This window comes from Suricata suricatta, chromosome 6 (genome assembly GCF_006229205.1).
Source record: "Suricata suricatta isolate VVHF042 chromosome 6, meerkat_22Aug2017_6uvM2_HiC, whole genome shotgun sequence".
Classification (NCBI taxonomy): domain Eukaryota; kingdom Metazoa; phylum Chordata; class Mammalia; order Carnivora; family Herpestidae; genus Suricata; species Suricata suricatta.
Genome location: NC_043705.1, coordinates 146,368,809 through 146,377,923, shown reverse-complemented (window position 1 = coordinate 146,377,923; position 9,115 = coordinate 146,368,809).

Genomic DNA, 9,115 nt, shown 5'->3' with positions numbered 1-9,115 from the left:
GGCAGGGGGGGCTCTGTGCGGGCGCCTCCCCCAGGCCAGGCAGGGGGGGCTCTGTGCGGGCGCCTCCCCCAGGCCAGGCAGGGGGGGCTCTGTGCGGGCGCCTCCCCCAGGCCAGGCAGGGGGGGCTCTGTGCGGGCGCCTCCCCCAGGCCAGGCAGGCACCTGGCTTCCCGGTCTTCTGAGCAGATTCAAGAGCAGGGGTTTTCCGCTGGGGATTTCGGGCCAATTTTCTCTGTCCTATTAAGTCAGCCCTCTCTCCCCAGAAAACCAAAGAGGTTTAGAACAGGTGACTGTCTTCCTTCCGTGGTGCCCCAGAGCCCTTTGCTGGTGGACACGCACCGGACAGCTGTCCCAGGCCCAACCAGGCTGACCTTGTGCCGTGGTGTCTGCTCGGGGCCTCTGTGTTAAGTTTTATGTGCGAAACAAATGCCACAGCACAAATGAAAGTGAAACACAGCGAGTTCAGGCTTCGCTCACGCTCCTTCAGGAGCTTTACGTAGCAATTATAATAATAACACTTAGCATCTTCAAAGGCTCTTTAAAACATTAGCAAATTAATCCCGCCATCGTGATGTGGGGCAGGTGGGCGCACGTTACCGTCGCCGGTGATAAGCTCAGGGAGAAAGTGAGGGAAGGTGGTGACGACCACGCCCACCCCAGCCCCGTCACCCCCTCACCTGGGGCCCCTGGCAGGGGCCGGGTGAGGACCACCCAGCCCGACCTATGGCCCGGTTGGAAGATGTCCTCCTCCTTAGAACGGTGTGCGTTCCTCCACGCCGTCCGGGACACACGGAGCCCGTAAGAGCCCTCCCCCCTCCCCCCTGCACATGCTGCTCTCTGCGGGGGGCCCCTCGGTGACCCTGCGTGTGCACATCTCAAACCAGCCGCTGTCCTCGTCTTCGGAGCTAGCAAAGAGCAGCTGGCGTCGGAGGGGGTTCCTCTCTGCTGCCCAGGCTGTGAGCTGGCTGGGCCCTCGCCTCGGGCGGCCCTGCGCCTGTGCTCCGCTCGCGGCCCCGCACCCCTGCCTCCTCCCAGCGGGCTCCTGGGGAGCGGGCTCTCGGATGGCTCCGGGGCGGCCGGGAATGAAGTCTTCAATTCAGTAGATGGCACTCTTACCTCTGAATCCGCAGAGCGCGTGTCTCTCCCACATGCAAACACACCTGAGGAAGAGAAGGTAACCTTGTTGCATTTTGAGTTCACACGGCAAGTGTGTCCTTTTGTGGGGGGACCAGGCTCCCCTGGAGGACTCCCCAGAGGAGGCGGCCGCTGAGTCCTGGGGCCAAGCCCCTTGTGGAAAATACACAAAAGCACTAAAAAAAGTGGAAGTAGTTCTGGCTACAGAATGGTTCTTTCAGCAACAGACTTTCCAGAATGTTCTTTCAAGTTGCTTGGTCATAGAGCACTGGCTTCTTACTTCTATCTGCAGGGTAACAACCCCTGTTTTGGACAGACGGCTCCTCAAGCTTGAAAACCGCTAGGTCATTGTTCAATCGTACATTCTCAGGTCAATGTCATCTGTCCTGTGTAACAAATTGTTTTGTCTGGTTACTTGAAAGAAAATAGTTATGATAAGGATAATGGATGTTATAAGACATAAACTACATAGCTAATTTTCCCAATGGCTTTGAAATCTCTCTACTCTCTTTTTATTTTTTTAGAAAAAAAAATGTTTCCTTTTCTGATTTTATTCTTCTTGAAGTCTCCTAAAACTGGGAGCAGAAGACAAATTAAAACTTCAAGAAGGCCTTTCTGTGGTGGGTCAAACAGAAATCGAAACTATTCACCAAGAACCCCAGCAGATTCCCTTTTGTGGGTCCAGTGAGGATTCCAGTGCACGGAAGGGAGAGAAATCGAATTGAGTGGAAGGAGGATTTGTGGGAGGAAATTTGTGTCCTTCGAAATTTGGAAGAGAGGCGGACTGCGCCGGGGCCAGTGCCGTGGCACCCCTGCACCTGCAGGCTCGCTGCAGAGGAGTGTCTGTCCCACTCCTTGGTGCACTCATCGTTCTCGATCTCCAGGACCCCTGGAGAAAACGGACGTCCGCTAACTCCGCAGTCCACGGCCGAGCCAATGCTGGCTTCCTGGAAGGCTCTCGGGCCGGCCAGGGTCACGTGACGCCGCAGGACCAGTGCCCGCGCGGGGGTTCGGGTGCGCAGTCCCCACGGTGGGCCCCCAGGTGGAGGTCAGGTGCCAGAGGCCGCAGGGGGCGAGTCTGCATGCCCGTGCGCAGGCGCACGTGTGGAGGGTGGAGGCGTTTTTACAAAGAGGAGCAGATGCAGACAATGAAAGGGTTTCGGCTCCACAGGATGTTTCTGTCATTACGTCCTTACAAACGTGACGTCACAGGCAGCTTGCAGTCTCTGTGGTTCTCAAACTGTGGTCTGATTCTTTGACTAATTCCTAGATTTGAGCACAATTAATGCACGGGTTACCCCCCCCCCCAACCATGGGAATAGGTTGTTGGGACTGGCACGCGTTCACCTAGACTTTCCAGTTACAGAACTTCCTCTCGCGAGGGATGAGCGAGTCGCCTCCGCGCCAGATGTGGGCCTGTGCTCTCCTCTCAGTAATGGTTCGAAGTAGGCATCATATTTACAAGCAGTTACGAAAACAAATTGCTGTAATGAGCTGTGTGGGCCCCTGTGCTTTTCCCACGGAGCTGGGCGGGCAGGTTTCCGGGTGACCCTGGGGAAGGCCGCCTATCTCCCATCTCCATTGCCCAACGGTCTCTGGGGTGCAGGGCAGGAGTGCCCGGCAGCCTAGATGTGCCCGGACCCATCTCCCGGACACGGCTTCCCTCCCCGCCGCACCAGCCAGCTGGCTCACGGCGTCCATCGTGGCAGAGTTGTGAAATCCTTTCTTCATAAACTGGCTTACATCAACCGATTAAAAGACGAGATCATCCTCTGAGTTTGCCCTGCGGCCTGGTGAGAGAGATCGCTGCTTCCCACCTTCCCCTGTTGTGTTTGGGAAATTCTCAGACTTTCGCAAATATCTCTTGGAAAGCCAGCGTTGGTAGGTTTCCTGTGTCGTATGGTAGGTAATTTACCTAAGTCACAATCAGATGCACCGTGTTCCTTTTCTCATGTTGACATGCTGTTGACAAAGCTCGGCAGGGCTCCTGGGTCCGCCCTGGATCCTAATTTGACCTGAGTACTCGCTCCTTCACCTGGGCCTCCTAGCCCATGACACAATGTTCTGCACATTTTATAAGCATCTAATTACATCTGGGGAAAAGCTGATTGATGGAAAGAGAAAAAGATGAGCAAAGAATGTAGAAGGTCTGAGAACTGGCACCGAGGACAAATTGAAGTCTAATTAATAAACGGGAAGAACTTGAAGTCACGCCTGGTGCGGAGACCAGGTCCGATTATCATCGGAGATGACGGAGATAATGCCGTCACTCGAATGGAAATTCAGAAGGGCGTGGCTTGCTCAGAGTCCTGGCCAAGAGACAGGGTGTGTGGGTGTCACCCCACATTCTGGACAAAATGTGTCTTTCCAAGACAGACAGCACACGCGTGGACTTTGGACGTGGGGAAATGTCCCGCGCCGCACCCCCATGGTCGTGCTCACTAACTTCCGTGCTGAGGTGAAGCTTCCAGAGCCCGATGAGCTCACGAGAGGAAATGAGCGTGCTGCCAGCAGCAGGTCACGGGGACCCCATTAAGCGGCATTACCGCCACCCCGCCCACCTGTGCCAACACCCGTGGGGGGACCTTCCCCATGGCTGGGGATAGACACTGACGCCTTACTCTGCAGAAACACCGCTTCCTTCTCAACCGCCATCTAATGAGGAAGGCTGGGTTTTCTGCTCTCCACCCACGGGAGGGCCCACCTTCCTGCCTCCACTGGCTTCTTCAGACCACGTGGAACGTCTCTTTTCCTGTGACAGGCACGTCCCTGCAGCCTCGCCGAGAGGCGCAGGTGTCTCTGAAGGAGGCGCCCTCCCCTCCCGGTCCGCACCTGCTGGGGGCGCTCCAGGAGCCTCAGGGCGGCGCTGATGGCCACGGACGGAGGGTCAAATGTCTACCAGGAAGGACCTCCCGATGCAGAGTCCTTGTGTGATGTCCTCACGGACGAGCCCTTAATATTTCATTTTGATAAGCAACAGGGGACAGTCCCTTGTAAAAGACATAATACATAAAAGTCGAAGGGATCGCTTTCTCTCAATAGACACATTCATGACTGCTCTTGTGAAATAGCAGCGTGAGTGAGAGAGGCAGGTGTCGCCACTGGGAGCATCGCGGGACCACGAGGCCGGGACACCGTCGCCCGTGCCTTCCTCGGGCTCACTCGATGACAGCTGGACAGGCGTCTCGATGACTCAGCTGGAAGGTTCCCAGCAAGTCGCACATTTAAAGTGCAAAAGTACATACAGTTGTGAGCCTTCCGTGCGACTGCAGTGTGATTCCCACCTTAGTACTATTTGCTCCAACCTATGGGTCATCTCAAAACATGAACTACATATGAACTCATCAGTCCTCCCAGGATTTCCATTTAATTTAAAATGAGTCGCCAAAAAACAGTGTTAACACACAGCATGGGACTGAGTCTTCCGGATTATTCGACCCCCTCCGATCAGGAACACACACAAAATCGTTCTGCCAGGAGAGTTTCGGGACGTCGCCCAGGACTTGCCCACAGGACTGGTTGCGGCAAAGCCCCGATGACAGAGCCCCACGCGGAGGCACCAGGTCTCACGTGCAGAACCGGCAGACCCACGCTGGCTGGGCTGTCCGAGCGTGCGGGCACAGACACGGCCTCCTCACCCCTGCTGGCACACGAGCCGTTTAGGAGGTGAAAACACCACTGACTTGCTACCTGGAAGTTTCCGGAAGCCTGGCATCCAGAGGCCGTGTGGCTCGACCCCCCGCTCGTGTTCTCAGGGGGCTGGAGTCTCGGTGACTTCCCCGGCTGCGGTTCTCAGCCAGCGCCCGGGTCGCCGCTCAGGTGCGTCTCCTGGGGAGGATTCATTTCCCGGCATTCATAGCTGGAGGTCGTCTGAGGTCCTGGGGCCCCTCGTGTCCCCCCCACGTGGCACCTGTAGATGGACCACAGCATCGCTTTCCTTCAGGCTGTTTGGGGCCTGTCTCTGACTTAGATTTCTTTTTCTGTCTTTGCCCAGAAAAAAACCTGCTTTCAAGGAGCTCACCTGATCAGGCCAGACCCACCAGGATGTTTTTGCTTTGCATTATAATGTGTATCATGGTGAGACCATTCCCTCAGACCTGTTGGCCCTACGCACACTGAACATGGAGGCGCAGGGGTCACTGGGGGGCCCTGAGAATCTTGTGCACCAGAGGACAGACATTTCTGGAAATTGAGGAGGAAAACGCTGACATGCTCAGCGGCCCATTCCCAGCCGCCCGCTCCGGGATGAACATGACACTGTCTTGTTTAAGCCTCCAGCACCGCCCAGGACGGACTCCAGAGCGTGCGTGCCCGCAGAGCTGGGGTCCTCGGGCTTCGGGCTCTGCGAGGCTGGGGCCGGATTTGTGGGTGCCCACCGAGCGTCTTTACTTCTTCATCCCGCTCTGCAGGGACTGCGTGGTCCCTAGCATGTGCCCTGAAAGGGCGGAAACCCCCAGAAGGCCGCTAGGAGGAGGTGCAGGAAAGAAGGGGACTGACCTGGTGGTGGTAAGCAGGCGGGGAGGGACGGAAAGGAGGAAGGGATGTCCCTCTGAGTGGGTGGAGAGGGTCCCCCTGCTATGCCGTTTTGGGGACGTGCGCACTGAGAGTGAGTCTAGACCCCCGCGGGTTTGGTGAGTGACAGAAGCCTTTTCAGTGTGGACATCTGCCCTGCCCTCAGGGGCAACTGGGAGGAGACGCCACCCACCTCCACAGAGCTGGGGGAGTAAGGCCGGCATGCGGGCTCCAGCCTCTGCGGGCACTACGCCCCCTTCGTAATGGTGACCAGGGTCCCCTAACCTGCCGCACGCCCCTGCTCTCAGTGTGCGCGCGCGTGCACACACACACACACACACACACGTGCATACGCATGCCTACGTTCTCACACACACATGTGCACCCACACCCACCCCTATTTCCTGTGCAGGGACTTCACCTGCAGAACAGTTTTGCTGAGTCCAGCCACCCACAGGGAAGAAGTTGGACTTTGTGACGAGAATGGAGGTGACACCCTGAGGGTCACTGTGGCCCTCGAGCCACGCTGGTTCTGGGGCTGTCCCCTCCTACAAAGGGGCGAGGTTCTGGCCTTTGGGAGCGGCTCCTGTTGGGCTGTCCAAGGCACTCAGGGTGAGTCATAGCTTCTCCAGAGACTCCAGAAAAGAAAAAAAAAGCGTGATTATGATGGACAGCAAGTGATTTCGCAGCAAGCAGAGAAAAGGAGAGTCCAGGAAGGAGGAGACTGTCTGGTCCGTGGCACTCTGGATTGTGACGCATCCCCAGGGCCTGGAAACAGGACATTATATAAAGCGATTTGGTGACTCTGAGCAGAGCAGACCACTCCCTGGGTCCCCAAGGACATACGGTATGAACGGAAAACCACACATCTGAGCTTACTCCAAAATCCAGCACCACTGCCATCCACTCAGCATGCATTTTCTATCTGTCCACCCATCTGTCTGTCTCCTACCTGTCCATCCATCCATCCACCCAACTACCTATCCAGCCATCCACTCATCTACCAATCCACCTATCCATCCACCCACCCACCGATCCACCTATCTACCCTGCACCCATCCACCCAGCCACCCATCCACACATCCATCCACCCATTCACCCTCCACCCAAATAAGGCCCCATTGCAGAACTGCAGGGAACTGAACTCTGCCCGCAAGCAGAACAGAACTAGACGCAGACTTTGTCCCCAGAGCCTCCTGAAGCCATTCCAGCGGGTGGCACCTTGATCTCGGCCTAGTGGGGCAGCTTGGAGCCGGCTGCCGCTGGCCACAAGGTGAGACGCGCCCGTGTGAGGCAGCAAGCGGGCGATTGTCACAGCAGTCACAGCGATAGGAAAACCGCACGACTTCCCGCCTTAAAGCTAACGGGTCGCATCCGGAGGATGTAGCCTCAGTCTGGTAGATGCAGTCATGTGCCCCCCCATTCTCTTCTCTTCCCCACGCCGACTTTTTGCACCGTCTCCCACTTTCTGCTGCTTGTTTGCTCAGAGAGCCCGCCTCCACGGTCTCTGATTCCCGCTGGTTCAAGTGCCTGTGTTCTTGGTTTTCTCCTCCCCTCAGCAGATAACGGAGAGGGCAGGCAGCTCTGCCCTGCAGCCCAGGGGTGAGGATGGAGGGTGCCCTCCCCCAGAAGCTCAGTCCAAGAGAAGGAGATAGACACAGGGCCACGTGTGCAAGAGAGAGGGACAGGTGTGTGCAGCCGGGCACCCTGCACACGGTGTGCAGGGACCAGCGGGAGGCGGGGCCGGGGAGGAGGCTACTCAAGGGGATAGCGAGACCCTGGGGACCACCGCGCACCTGTCATGGCGTGATAGAGACACAGGCTCCAGGGCGAGGTGGGGGAGGGGACAGGCGGCAGACTGGCCCTCAGGGACACCCCGTGCGATGCAGGGCTGGCTTTCTGTGGACAGTGAGGAGGGGTGGAAGGGCTCGATGTGGAGGCATGATGTCCCAGAGGTGGGTTTGGGGGCGGCTCCTTTTGGCTGAGGGGGGGCACACGGAGAGCAGGGAGGCCACACAGGGGAGAGAGGGTGGTCCAGAGCAGGGATGGAGGGCGGCCCTGGGAGACGGGATGGGCAGGCGGGACCCTGGTATTCCCTGGGGGGTGGTTGGAGCCGGGTGCGCTTGGGGAGACCACCCTCCCAGGGAGGGGCAGCTCTGGGACCCCAGGGAGAAGTCCGGCGGCGGGGGGGCTGCCCAGGGAGAAGCACGGGAGGCCCGGGAGACGGAGAGAGCAGAGCCGGAGGGGTGGGGCACAGACGCCTCCAGTCAGGGGTGTGCAGGGGAGGTGGTGGGAACCCGTATGGAAAACGGGAGTTTGACTTTTCCTGCGGCTTTGCCGAGGAGGAGGTCGGCCGACCTCTGCCAAGTGTGTCCGTGGATTGGCACGAGGCTGGGGTGTGGTAGAGCTGAAGACCGTTCAGAAAGGAGGGAACTAAGGGGTGAGGGCTGCCATCCGTGTGTGTGCAGGCGTGAGTGTGTGCACGCGGATATGAGTGCACGTACAGCTGTCCGTGTGTGCGTGGTGTGTGTGTGCACGTGGGCGTGAGTGCCCGTGCGTGTCCGGGCGTGAGTGGACGTGCACTGGCGTGTGCTCTCACGAACATTTCCCCTGCCCACGCGGGGACGCGCGTGCGCACTAAGACGGGCCGCTGAGAAGCGCGAGGGAAGACGCAGGACCGGGAGGAGGAGACGCCCACTCGTGGAACAGCCTGGAAGGAGGGGGAACGAGGCGCCAAGACCAGGCTGATGGAAGCTGGGCCGTGACTCCCGGGCGGGGGAGCGCCTGGGAGGATTGGGGGTCTTGACGCCCCCCTGCTGGGGCCCCTGGAGGCGCGCGCGGACTTGGCACGGAGCCGCAGCAACCTGTGCCCGCAGAGCTGAGTCTGGGCGCGCCTGGGGCCCTGAGACAGGGGCAGGGGGGGCATGGCGGTGGCCCTCGGCGCCCCGCGTGCTAGGAAGGGCTGACGCGTGACCCCGTCTGTGGAGTGTCCTCCAGAGGGAGAAAGCGTGTGGCCAAGCGGGTTGTTTTACAACAGGCTGAAAAATAAACAAAAAACAAAAAAACAAAAACACAAAAACAAAACAAAAAAAAAAGGAGGACAGAGAGAGAACGAGAAAGAGAGAGAGAGGGAGGGAGGGAGGGAGGGCCCTCGGAGGTACGGGGTCCCTTCCCCGCATGACTTCGCGGCACCCCGCAGCCACGTGCGGGGACCCCCCAGGCCCAGCCCAGGGCCGCGCTGCCCGCACAGGCGTCGCCTTGCCCCCTCCGCCCCCTGGACGCGGGCCCAGAAGTCGCAGTTTGCGGACGGACACAGATGAGCACGGAGCCGAGGGGCAGCAGGGAGCCGGGCAGGGTCGCCAGGAAGCTGGCAGCCCAGACGCCTCCGAGTGGCTGAGCGCGCAGGCGGCCCGGGAAGCTGTCAGGGCGCCGCCCGGGGACCCCCACCGGCACGGCATCCCCGCCCGGCG